The sequence below is a fragment of the Rhopilema esculentum genome, chromosome 20 (assembly GCF_057945365.1).
Source record: "Rhopilema esculentum isolate cy_ngs chromosome 20, ASM5794536v1, whole genome shotgun sequence".
Classification (NCBI taxonomy): domain Eukaryota; kingdom Metazoa; phylum Cnidaria; class Scyphozoa; order Rhizostomeae; family Rhizostomatidae; genus Rhopilema; species Rhopilema esculentum.
This window is the reverse complement of record NC_142834.1, coordinates 2,235,608-2,249,226: the sequence shown is the minus strand read 5'-3', so window position 1 is coordinate 2,249,226 and position 13,619 is coordinate 2,235,608. Positions and strand designations below refer to the sequence as shown.

The 13,619-nt window shown below is 31.1% G+C and overlaps 1 long non-coding RNA gene across 1 annotated transcript in view; it reads left to right on the top strand.

Annotated features, from left to right (window-relative positions):
• LOC148957809 (uncharacterized) overlaps window positions 1-12,557 on the top strand; it is a 55,349-nt gene extending 42,792 nt beyond the window's left edge. The window contains exon 3 of the long non-coding RNA XR_016145130.1: window positions 12,427-12,557. This is a non-coding gene — a long non-coding RNA (uncharacterized LOC148957809). The remainder of the gene's footprint in view (window positions 1-12,426) is intronic.
• Window positions 12,558-13,619: the final 1,062 nt, after the last annotated feature.

The window sequence follows — 13,619 nt, the reverse complement described above, 5'->3', positions numbered from 1 at the left end:
CTGAAGTTTAGCAGCAGAATCTTTTTTAGCCTTCCCTTTTTCCTTGCTTCAATTCTATCTTTGATTTATTCGACATGAACTTTTTCCTTTTATTTAGGTAGAATTTGCTTCTTTAAGGTGCCTTTCTGAAGTTTAACAGTAGAATCTTTTTACCCTTTCCCTTTTTTCTTGCTTCAATTTTATCTTTGATTTATTCGACTTGAACTTTTATCTTTTATTGAAATTCAATGTGCTTCTCTAAGGTCTCTTTCTGAAGTTTAACAGCAGAATCTTTTTTACCCTTTCCCTTTTTCTTGCTTCAATTTTATCTTTGATTTATTCGACTTGAACTTTCATCTTTTTTTGAAATTCAATGTGCTTCTCTAAGGTGCCTTTTTGAAGTTTAACAGCAGAATCTTTTTTACCCTTCCCTTTTTCTTGCTTCAATTTTATCTTTGATTTATTCGACTTGAACTTTTATCTTTTATTGAAATTCAATGTGCTTCTCTAAGGTGCCTTTCTTAAGTTTAACAGCAGAATCTTTTTTACCCTTCCCTTTTTCTTGCTTCAATTTTATCTTTGATTTATTCGCCTTGAACTTTTATCTTTTATTGAAATTCAATGTGCTTCTCTAAGGTCTCTTTCTGAAGTTTAACAGCAGAATCTTTTTACCCTTTCCCTTTTTCCTTGCTTCAATTTTATCTTTGATTTATTCGACTTGAACTTTTTCCTTTTATTGAAATTCAATGTGCTTCTCCAAGGTGCCTTTCTCAAGTTTAACAGCAGAATCTTTTTACCCTTCCCTTTTTCTTGCTTCAATTTTATCTTTGTTTATTCGACATGAACTTTTTCCTTCTATTGAAATTCAATGTGCTTCTCTAAGGTGCCTTTCTGAAGTTTAACTGCAGAATCTTTTTACCCTTTCCCTTTTTCTTGCTTCAATTTTATCTATGTTTATTCGACTTGAACTTTTTCCTTTTATTGAAATTTAATGTGCTTCTCTAAGGTCTCTTTCTGAAGTTTAACAGCAGAATCTTTTTACCCTTTCCTTTTTTCTTGCTTCAATTTTATCTTTGATTTATTCGACTTGAACATTTGCCTTTTATTGAAATTCAATGTGCTTCTCTAAGGTCTCTTTCTGAAGTTTAACAGCAGAATCTTTTTTACCCTTCCCTTTTTCTTGCTTCAATTTTATCTTTGATTTATTCGACTTGAACATTTTCCTTTTATTGAAATTCAATGTGTTTCTCTAAGGTCTCTTTCTGAAGTTTAGCTGCAGAATCTTTTTACCCTTTCCCTTTTTTCTTGCTTCAATTTTATCTTTGTTTATTCGACTTGAACTTTTACCTTTTATTGAAATTTAATGTGCTTCTCTAAGGTCTCTTTCTGAAGTTTAACTGCAGAATCTTTTTACCCTTTCCCTTTTTCCTTGCTTCAATTTTATCTTTGTTTATTCGACATGAATTTTTATCTTTTATTGAAATTCAATGTGCTTCTCTAAGGTCTCTTTCTGAAGTTTAACAGCAGAATCTTTTTACCCTTTCCCTTTTTCTTGCTTCAATTTTATCTTTGATTTATTCGACATGAACTTTTTCCTTTTATTTAGGTAGAATTTGCTTCTTTAAGGTGCCTTTCTTAAGTTTAACAGCAGAATCTTTTTACCCTTTCCTTTTTTCTTGCTTCAATTTTATCTTTGATTTATTCGACTTGAACTTTTATCTTTTATTGAAATTCAATGTGCTTCCCTAAGGTGCCTCTCTGAAGTTTAACAGCAGAATCTTTTTTAGCCTTCCCTTTTTCCTTGCTTCAATTCTATCTTTGATTTATTCGACATGAACTTTTTCCTTTTATTTAGGTAGAATTTGCTTCTTTAAGGTGCCTTTCTGAAGTTTAACAGTAGAATCTTTTTACCCTTTCCCTTTTTTCTTGCTTCAATTTTATCTTTGATTTATTCGACTTGAACTTTTATCTTTTATTGAAATTCAATGTGCTTCTCTAAGGTGCCTTTCTGAAGTTTAACAGCAGAATCTTTTTTACCCTTCCCTTTTTCTTGCTTCAATTTTATCTTTGATTTATTCGCCTTGAACTTTTATCTTTTATTGAAATTCAATGTGCTTCTCTAAGGTCTCTTTCTGAAGTTTAACAGCAGAATCTTTTTACCCTTTCCCTTTTTCCTTGCTTCAATTTTATCTTTGATTTATTCGACTTGAACTTTTTCCTTTTATTGAAATTCAATGTGCTTCTCTAAGGTCTCTTTCTGAAGTTTAGCTGCAGAATCTTTTTACCCTTTCCCTTTTTTCTTGCTTCAATTTTATCTTTGTTTATTCGACTTGAACTTTTACCTTTTATTGAAATTTAATGTGCTTCTCTAAGGTCTCTTTCTGAAGTTTAACTGCAGAATCTTTTTACCCTTTCCCTTTTTCCTTGCTTCAATTTTATCTTTGTTTATTCGACATGAATTTTTATCTTTTATTGAAATTCAATGTGCTTCTCTAAGGTCTCTTTCTGAAGTTTAACAGCAGAATCTTTTTACCCTTTCCCTTTTTCTTGCTTCAATTTTATCTTTGATTTATTCGACATGAACTTTTTCCTTTTATTTAGGTAGAATTTGCTTCTTTAAGGTGCCTTTCTTAAGTTTAACAGCAGAATCTTTTTACCCTTTCCTTTTTTCTTGCTTCAATTTTATCTTTGATTTATTCGACTTGAACTTTTATCTTTTATTGAAATTCAATGTGCTTCCCTAAGGTGCCTCTCTGAAGTTTAACAGCAGAATCTTTTTTAGCCTTCCCTTTTTCCTTGCTTCAATTCTATCTTTGATTTATTCGACATGAACTTTTTCCTTTTATTTAGGTAGAATTTGCTTCTTTAAGGTGCCTTTCTGAAGTTTAACAGTAGAATCTTTTTACCCTTTCCCTTTTTTCTTGCTTCAATTTTATCTTTGATTTATTCGACTTGAACTTTTATCTTTTATTGAAATTCAATGTGCTTCTCTAAGGTGCCTTTCTGAAGTTTAACAGCAGAATCTTTTTTACCCTTCCCTTTTTCTTGCTTCAATTTTATCTTTGATTTATTCGCCTTGAACTTTTATCTTTTATTGAAATTCAATGTGCTTCTCTAAGGTCTCTTTCTGAAGTTTAACAGCAGAATCTTTTTACCCTTTCCCTTTTTCCTTGCTTCAATTTTATCTTTGATTTATTCGACTTGAACTTTTTCCTTTTATTGAAATTCAATGTGCTTCTCTAAGGTCTCTTTCTGAAGTTTAGCTGCAGAATCTTTTTACCCTTTCCCTTTTTTCTTGCTTCAATTTTATCTTTGTTTATTCGACTTGAACTTTTACCTTTTATTGAAATTTAATGTGCTTCTCTAAGGTCTCTTTCTGAAGTTTAACTGCAGAATCTTTTTACCCTTTCCCTTTTTCCTTGCTTCAATTTTATCTTTGTTTATTCGACATGAATTTTTATCTTTTATTGAAATTCAATGTGCTTCTCTAAGGTCTCTTTCTGAAGTTTAACAGCAGAATCTTTTTACCCTTTCCCTTTTTCTTGCTTCAATTTTATCTTTGATTTATTCGACATGAACTTTTTCCTTTTATTTAGGTAGAATTTGCTTCTTTAAGGTGCCTTTCTTAAGTTTAACAGCAGAATCTTTTTACCCTTTCCTTTTTTCTTGCTTCAATTTTATCTTTGATTTATTCGACTTGAACTTTTATCTTTTATTGAAATTCAATGTGCTTCCCTAAGGTGCCTCTCTGAAGTTTAACAGCAGAATCTTTTTTAGCCTTCCCTTTTTCCTTGCTTCAATTCTATCTTTGATTTATTCGACATGAACTTTTTCCTTTTATTTAGGTAGAATTTGCTTCTTTAAGGTGCCTTTCTGAAGTTTAACAGTAGAATCTTTTTACCCTTTCCCTTTTTTCTTGCTTCAATTTTATCTTTGATTTATTCGACTTGAACTTTTATCTTTTATTGAAATTCAATGTGCTTCTCTAAGGTGCCTTTCTGAAGTTTAACAGCAGAATCTTTTTTACCCTTTCCCTTTTTCTTGCTTCAATTTTATCTTTGATTTATTCGACTTGAACTTTTATCTTTTTTTGAAATTCAATGTGCTTCTCTAAGGTGCCTTTTTGAAGTTTAACAGCAGAATCTTTTTTACCCTTCCCTTTTTCTTGCTTCAATTTTATCTTTGATTTATTCGACTTGAACTTTTATCTTTTATTGAAATTCAATGTGCTTCTCTAAGGTGCCTTTCTTAAGTTTAACAGCAGAATCTTTTTTACCCTTCCCTTTTTCTTGCTTCAATTTTATCTTTGATTTATTCGCCTTGAACTTTTATCTTTTATTGAAATTCAATGTGCTTCTCTAAGGTCTCTTTCTGAAGTTTAACAGCAGAATCTTTTTACCCTTTCCCTTTTTCCTTGCTTCAATTTTATCTTTGATTTATTCGACTTGAACTTTTTCCTTTTATTGAAATTCAATGTGCTTCTCTTAGGTATCTTTCTGAAGTTTAACTGCAGAATCTTTTTACCCTTTCCCTTTTTCCTTGCTTCAATTTTATCTTTGTTTATTCGACATGAATTTTTATCTTTTATTGAAATTCAATGTGCTTCTCTAAGGTCTCTTTCTGAAGTTTAACAGTAGAATCTTTTTACCCTTTCCCTTTTTTCTTGCTTCAATTTTATCTTTGATTTATTCGACTTGAACTTTTATCTTTTATTGAAATTCAATGTGCTTCTCTAAGGTGCCTTTCTGAAGTTTAACAGCAGAATCTTTTTTACCCTTTCCCTTTTTCTTGCTTCAATTTTATCTTTGATTTATTCGACTTGAACTTTTATCTTTTTTTGAAATTCAATGTGCTTCTCTAAGGTGCCTTTTTGAAGTTTAACAGCAGAATCTTTTTTACCCTTCCCTTTTTCTTGCTTCAATTTTATCTTTGATTTATTCGACTTGAACTTTTATCTTTTATTGAAATTCAATGTGCTTCTCTAAGGTGCCTTTCTTAAGTTTAACAGCAGAATCTTTTTTACCCTTCCCTTTTTCTTGCTTCAATTTTATCTTTGATTTATTCGCCTTGAACTTTTATCTTTTATTGAAATTCAATGTGCTTCTCTAAGGTCTCTTTCTGAAGTTTAACAGCAGAATCTTTTTACCCTTTCCCTTTTTCCTTGCTTCAATTTTATCTTTGATTTATTCGACTTGAACTTTTTCCTTTTATTGAAATTCAATGTGCTTCTCTTAGGTATCTTTCTGAAGTTTAACTGCAGAATCTTTTTACCCTTTCCCTTTTTCCTTGCTTCAATTTTATCTTTGTTTATTCGACATGAATTTTTATCTTTTATTGAAATTCAATGTGCTTCTCTAAGGTCTCTTTCTGAAGTTTAACAGCAGAATCTTTTTACCCTTTCCCTTTTTCTTGCTTGAATTTTATCTTTGATTTATTCGACATGAACTTTTTCCTTTTATTTAGGTAGAATTTGCTTCTTTAAGGTGCCTTTCTGAAGTTTAACAGTGAATCTTTTTACCCTTTCCCTTTTTCTTTCTTCAATTTTATCTTTGATTTATTCGACTTGAACTTTTATCTTTTATTGAAATTCAATGTGCTTCTCTAAGGTGCCTTTCTGAAGTTTAACAGCAGAATCTTTTTTACCCTTTCCCTTTTTCTTGCTTCAATTTTATCTTTGATTTATTCGACTTGAACTTTTATCTTTTTTTGAAATTCAATGTGCTTCTCTAAGGTGCCTTTTTGAAGTTTAACAGCAGAATCTTTTTTACCCTTCCCTTTTTCTTGCTTCAATTTTATCTTTGATTTATTCGACATGAACTTTTTCCTTTTATTTAGGTAGAATTTGCTTCTTTAAGGTGCCTTTCTGAAGTTTAACAGTAGAATCTTTTTACCCTTTCCCTTTTTCTTGCTTCAATTTTATCTTTGATTTATTCGACTTGAACTTTTATCTTTTATTGAAATTCAATGTGCTTCTCTAAGGTGCCTTTCTGAAGTTTAACAGCAGAATCTTTTTTACCCTTTCCTTTTTTCTTGCTTCAATTTTATCTTTGATTTATTCGACTTCAACTTTTATCTTTTTTTGAAATTCAATGTGCTTCTCTAAGGTGCCTTTTTGAAGTTTAACAGTAGAATCTTTTTTACCCTTCCCTTTTTCTTGCTTCAATTTTATCTTTGATTTATTCGACTTGAACTTTTATCTTTTATTGAAATTCAATGTGCTTCTCTAAGGTGCCTTTCTTAAGTTTAACAGCAGAATCTTTTTTACCGTTCCCTTTTTCTTGCTTCAATTTTATCTTTGATTTATTCGCCTTGAACTTTTATCTTTTATTGAAATTCAATGTGCTTCTCTAAGGTCTCTTTCTGAAGTTTAACAGCAGAATCTTTTTACCCTTTCCCTTTTTCTTGCTTCAATTTTATCTTTGATTTATTCGACATGAACCTTTTCCTTTTATTTCTGTAGAATGTGCTTCTCTAAGGTGCCTCTCTGGAGTTTAACAGCAGAATCTTTTTTACCCTTCCCTTTTTCTTGCTTCAATTTTATCTTTGATTTATTCGACTTGAACTTTTACCTTTTATTGAAATTCAATGTGCTTCTCTAAGGTGCCTTTCTTAAGTTTAACAGCAGAATCTTTTTTACCCTTTTCCTTTTTCTTGCTTCAATTTTATCTTTGATTTATTCGACATGAACTTTTATCTTTTATTGAAATTCAATGTGCTTCTCTAAGGTGCCTTTCTGGAGTTTAACAGCAGAATCTTTTTTACCCTTCCCTTTTTCTTGCTTCAATTTTATCTTTGATTTATTCGACATGAACTTTTTGCTTTTATTGAAATTCAATGTGCTTCTCTAAGGTGCCTTTCTTAAGTTTAACAGCAGAATCTTTTTTACCCTTCCCTTTTTCTTGCTTCAATTTTATCTTTGATTTATTCGACTTGTACTTTTATCTTTTATTGAAATTCAATGTGCTTCTCTAAGGTGCCTTTCTTAAGTTTAACAGCAGAATCTTTTTTACCCTTTTCCTTTTTCTTGCTTCAATTTTATCTTTGATTTATTCGACTTGTACTTTTATCTTTTATTGAAATTCAATGTGCTTCTTTAAGGTGCCTTTCTTAAGTTTAACAGCAGAATCTTTTTTACCCTTTTCCTTTTTCTTGCTTCAATTTTATCTTTGATTTATTCGACATGAACTTTTATCTTTTATTGAAATTCAATGTGCTTCTCTAAGGTGCCTTTCTTAAGTTTAACAGCAGAATCTTTTTTACCCTTTTCCTTTTTCTTGCTTCAATTTTATCTTTGATTTATTCGACATGAACTTTTATCTTTTATTGAAATTCAATGTGCTTCTCTAAGGTGCCTTTCTTAAGTTTAACAGCAGAATCTTTTTTACCCTTTTCCTTTTTCTTGCTTCAATTTTATCTTTGATTTATTCGACTTGAATTTTTATCTTTTATTGAAATTCAATGTGCTTCCCTAAGGTGCCTCTCTGAAGTTTAACAGCAGAATCTTTTTTACCCTTCCCTTTTTCTTGCTTCAATTTTATCTTTGATTTATTCGACTTGAACTTTTATCTTTTATTGAAATTCAATGTGCTTCCCTAAGGTGCCTCTCTGAAGTTTAACAGCAGAATCTTTTTTAGCCTTCCCTTTTTCCTTGCTTCAATTCTATCTTTGATTTATTCGACATGAACTTTTTCCTTTTATTTAGGTAGAATTTGCTTCTTTAAGGTGCCTTTCTGAAGTTTAACAGTAGAATCTTTTTACCCTTTCCCTTTTTCTTGCTTCAATTTTATCTTTGATTTATTCGACTTGAACTTTTATCTTTTATTGAAATTTAATGTGCTTCTCTAAGGTGCCTTTCTTAAGTTTAACAGCAGAATCTTTTTTACCCTTCCCTTTTTCTTGCTTCAATTTTATCTTTGATTTATTCGACTTGAACTTTTATCTTTTATTGAAATTCAATGTCCTTCTCTAAAGTGCCTTTCTGGAGTTTAACAGCAGAATCTTTTTACGCTTTCCCTTTTTCTTGCTTCAATTTTATCTTTGATTTATTCGACTTGAACTTTTTCCTTTTATTGAAATTCAATGTGCTTCTCTAAGGTGCCTTTCTTAAGTTTAACTGCAGAATCTTTTTACCCTTTCCTTTTTTCTTGCTTCAATTTTATCTTTGATTTATTCGACTTGAACATTTTCCTTTTATTGAAATTCAATGTGCTTCTCTAAGGTGCCTTTCTTAAGTTTAACAGCAGAATCTTTTTACGCTTTCCCTTTTTCTTGCTTCAATTTTATCTTTGATTTATTCGACTTGAACTTTTTCCTTTTATTGAAATTCAATGTGTTTCTCTAAGGTCTCTTTCTGAAGTTTAGCTGCAGAATCTTTTTACCCTTTCCCTTTTTTCTTGCTTCAATTTTATCTTTGTTTATTCGACATGAACTTTTTCCTTCTATTGAAATTCAATGTGCTTCTCTAAGGTGCCTTTCTGAAGTTTAACTGCAGAATCTTTTTACCCTTTCCCTTTTTCTTGCTTCAATTTTATCTTTGATTTATTCGCCTTGAACTTTTATCTTTTATTGAAATTCAATGTGCTTCTCTAAGGTGCCTCTCTGGAGTTTAACAGCAGAATCTTTTTTACCCTTTTCCTTTTTCTTGCTTCAATTTTATCTTTGATTTATTCGACATGAACTTTTATCTTTTATTGAAATTCAATGTGCTTCTCTAAGGTGCCTTTCTTAAGTTTAACAGCAGAATCTTTTTTACCCTTTTCCTTTTTCTTGCTTCAATTTTATCTTTGATTTATTCGACTTGAATTTTTATCTTTTATTGAAATTCAATGTGCTTCCCTAAGGTGCCTCTCTGAAGTTTAACAGCAGAATCTTTTTTACCCTTCCCTTTTTCTTGCTTCAATTTTATCTTTGATTTATTCGACTTGAACTTTTATCTTTTATTGAAATTCAATGTGCTTCCCTAAGGTGCCTCTCTGAAGTTTAACAGCAGAATCTTTTTTAGCCTTCCCTTTTTCCTTGCTTCAATTCTATCTTTGATTTATTCGACATGAACTTTTTCCTTTTATTTAGGTAGAATTTGCTTCTTTAAGGTGCCTTTCTGAAGTTTAACAGTAGAATCTTTTTACCCTTTCCCTTTTTCTTGCTTCAATTTTATCTTTGATTTATTCGACTTGAACTTTTATCTTTTATTGAAATTTAATGTGCTTCTCTAAGGTGCCTTTCTTAAGTTTAACAGCAGAATCTTTTTTACCCTTCCCTTTTTCTTGCTTCAATTTTATCTTTGATTTATTCGACTTGAACTTTTATCTTTTATTGAAATTCAATGTCCTTCTCTAAAGTGCCTTTCTGGAGTTTAACAGCAGAATCTTTTTACCCTTTCCCTTTTTCTTGCTTCAATTTTATCTTTGATTTATTCGCCTTGAACTTTTATCTTTTATTGAAATTCAATGTGCTTCTCTAAGGTGCCTCTCTGGAGTTTAACAGCAGAATCTTTTTTACCCTTTCCCTTTTTCTTGCTTCAATTTTATCTATGATTTGTTCGACATGAACTTTTATCTTTTATTGAAATTCAATGTGCTTCTCTAAGTTGCCTTTCTGAAGTTTAACAGCAGAATCTTTTTACCCTTTCCTTTTTTCTTGCTTCAATTTTATCTTTGATTTATTCGCCTTGAACTTTTATCTTTTATTGAAATTCAATGTGCTTCTCTAAGGTGCCTCTCTGGAGTTTAACAGCAGAATCTTTTTTACCCTTTCCCTTTTTCTTGCTTCAATTTTATCTATGATTTGTTCGACATGAACTTTTATCTTTTATTGAAATTCAATGTGCTTCTCTAAGTTGCCTTTCTGAAGTTTAACAGCAGAATCTTTTTACCCTTTCCTTTTTTCTTGCTTCAATTTTATCTTTGATTTATTCGCCTTGAACTTTTATCTTTTATTGAAATTCAATGTGCTTCTCTAAGGTGCCTCTCTGGAGTTTAACAGCAGAATCTTTTTTACCCTTTCCCTTTTTCTTGCTTCAATTTTATCTATGATTTGTTCGACATGAACTTTTATCTTTTATTGAAATTCAATGTGCTTCTCTAAGGTGCCTTTCTGAAGTTTTACAGCAGAATCGTTTTTACCTTTTCCCTTTTTCTTTTCTTCAATTTTAACTTTGATTTATTCGACTTGAACTTTTATCTTTTATTGAAATTCAATGTGCTTCCCTAAGGTGCCTCTCTGAAGTTTAACAGCAGAATCTTTTTTACCCTTCCCTTTTTCTTGCTTCAATTTTATCTTTGATTTATTCGCCTTGAACTTTTATCTTTTATTGAAATTCAATGTGCTTCTCTAAGGTCTCTTTCTGAAGTTTAACTGCAGAATCTTTTTACCCTTTCCCTTTTTCTTGCTTCAATTTTATCTTTGATTTATTCGACATGAACTTTTTCCTTTTATTTCTGTAGAATGTGCTTCTCTAAGGTGCCTCTCTGGAGTTTAACAGCAGAATCTTTTTTACCCTTCCCTTTTTCTTGCTTCAATTTTATCTTTGATTTATTCGACCTGAACCTTTTCCTTTTATTTCTGTAGAATGTGCTTCTCTAAGGTGCCTCTCTGGAGTTTAACAGCAGAATCTTTTTTACCCTTCCCTTTTTCTTGCTTCAATTTTATCTTTGATTTATTCGACTTGAACTTTTATCTTTTATTGAAATTCAATGTGCTTCCCTAAGGTGTCTCTCTGGAGTTTAACAGCAGAATCTTTTTTACCCTTCCCTTTTTCTTGCTTCAATTTTATCTTTGATTTATTCGACTTGAACTTTTATCTTTTATTGAAATTCAATGTGCTTCTCTAAGGTCTCTTTCTGAAGTTTAACAGCAGAATCTTTTTTACCCTTCCCTTTTTCTTGCTTCAATTTTATCTTTGATTTATTCGACATGAACCTTTTCCTTTTATTTCTGTAGAATTTGCTTCTCTAAGGTGCCTCTCTGGAGTTTAACAGCAGAATCTTTTTTACCCTTTCCTTTTTTCCTGCTTCAATTTTATCTTAGATTTATTCGACTTGAACTTTTACCTTCTATTTAAATTCAATGTGCTTCTCTAAGGTGCCTTTCTGAAGTTTAACTGCAGAATCTTTTTACCCTTTCCCTTTTTCTTGCTTCAATTTTATCTTTGATTTATTCGACATGAACTTTTTCCTTTTATTTCTGTAGAATGTGCTTCTCTAAGGTGCCTCTCTGGAGTTTAACAGCAGAATCTTTTTTACCCTTCCCTTTTTCTTGCTTCAATTTTATCTTTGATTTATTCGACCTGAACCTTTTCCTTTTATTTCTGTAGAATGTGCTTCTCTAAGGTGCCTCTCTGGAGTTTAACAGCAGAATCTTTTTTACCCTTCCCTTTTTCTTGCTTCAATTTTATCTTTGATTTATTCGACTTGAACTTTTATCTTTTATTGAAATTCAATGTGCTTCCCTAAGGTGTCTCTCTGGAGTTTAACAGCAGAATCTTTTTTACCCTTCCCTTTTTCTTGCTTCAATTTTATCTTTGATTTATTCGACTTGAACTTTTATCTTTTATTGAAATTCAATGTGCTTCTCTAAGGTCTCTTTCTGAAGTTTAACAGCAGAATCTTTTTTACCCTTCCCTTTTTCTTGCTTCAATTTTATCTTTGATTTATTCGACATGAACCTTTTCCTTTTATTTCTGTAGAATTTGCTTCTCTAAGGTGCCTCTCTGGAGTTTAACAGCAGAATCTTTTTTACCCTTTCCTTTTTTCCTGCTTCAATTTTATCTTAGATTTATTCGACTTGAACTTTTACCTTCTATTTAAATTCAATGTGCTTCTCTAAGGTGCCTTTCTGAAGTTTAACAGCAGATTCTTTTTTACCCTTTTCCCTTTTTCTTGCTTGATTTTTATCTTTGATTTATTTGCTATAGATTTCTACCTTTTATCGAAATAGATTATGCTCTCTGAAGCTTTAGAGAAGAGGTTCTTTGATCGTCTTCTTTTTTCTTGTTTAATTCACTATCTGAGTATAAAGCTGTTGATTTGCATGTTAGATCGGGTTAGAAAATTATTCTCTAAGTTCTCCTATTGACGTTTTAAGCACAGTTTTTCCGATCCGTTCGTTTTTATGTCAATTTTATCCTTGATTTAGCGATAAATTTCTATTCCTGACCAAATTTGATCATTATTTTCTGTTGCAATTCTTGTTTAAATACGGCCTAAAATATTTAACAATGTATTGTTACAATAAATAAAAATTTGGATTTTTTTATTTCGGTCTCATATTAATGATTATTTGTGAATAATTAATGATAGGGGCCCTTGTTCCACCTGGTTCCTGTAATATCACCCCTGAAAAGACGTCCGCTTGTATTGTCCATCAGATGATTAAGTGCTTACACCTTACTTTTTTTGAAAGTTTCAGTTGCTGATTTCAGTGCATTTGTAATACCAAATATTTTTTTAGGTAGAAGAATGACAGCAGTTAGAGGACGATGAATAACAGATGTACGTTGGCTAATTTGGACAGTTGAATAATTTAAGTATCCATTTTTGAATTTTGTTAGTTATTTTTTTTTCGGGGGGGGGGGGGGGGGGGGGTGGGAGAGTAGAGTGATGAAATATCTGCAGTGATGTCCATCATTAATAATCAATTATATCAACGGGGCCTCCATGCAATTTATTTAAATATTTGTTTCTTGAAAACAAATGATTGCAACACTTTTCTAGAAATATTCAAGTTGTATATATCTGTAAGTCCTTTTCTTAATTCATTACATTTTTGGCAAATGGTATTAATAGCTATTGCCCCCACCCCCTTCCCCTGTTTCTTGATGCCTAGTTTTTCTCCATATTTGAAAACCCCTTATTATGAAGATCATTAATGTTTGTTTGTTCAAATGATTTCAGAAGTTTTAGTCTAAGTTTCCATGGGGGCCCTTGAGTTTTATTGTTTGGAAGTGCAAAATGCAAACCCCTTCTGAGGAATTTTGGGAGTCACCGTTTCCCCGTCCTCAGTGGTAATAAGTTAATAAGTTTTTAAGTTTATTGTAGTATTACAATTCTGTGATTTTCCAAGTTTCAGTCCAATCGTTTTCCAGCGGATTGTTTAGGAATTCAGATGTATATGGTTGTTGTATGTGATTGCTATATTGTTTATACTCATTGGAATGAAACATTTTTTGTCTCCAGAATTCTGCCTTGTAGGTTGTTTTTTATTCAAGCTTGTCTATTTTAAATAGAGTTGCTAGTAAAAAGGTTTCTATACATTGACTCGCGATAAATGTTCCAGTGTTGCATGGCGCTGTGGTCGAGTGGACTGCGCGGTGACCTCTAGAGGTGAAAGGTCACGGGATCGAATAACTTTTCATTTTACTCGAAAAAAATTTTTTTTTCTTTCTTCAACTATTTGATTTTCAGCTAATTTTTAAACATTTTAAAGTCTATTGGAGCCAAAAAGACTTATTAATGTTAACAACTTTTTTATCCCGAAGCGCTTCAACCCACTTTGTTACTTGTGTAGCAAAGTACTATACCCGATTTGTTTTCCCCGATATGTTAAGTTTAAAAGATGTGAAAATTCGAAAAATCTTCAAAAATACTAGTTTTATACAAGAAACAATCAAAAAAACAGTTATTTGCTTCTTTTTAAACCAGATA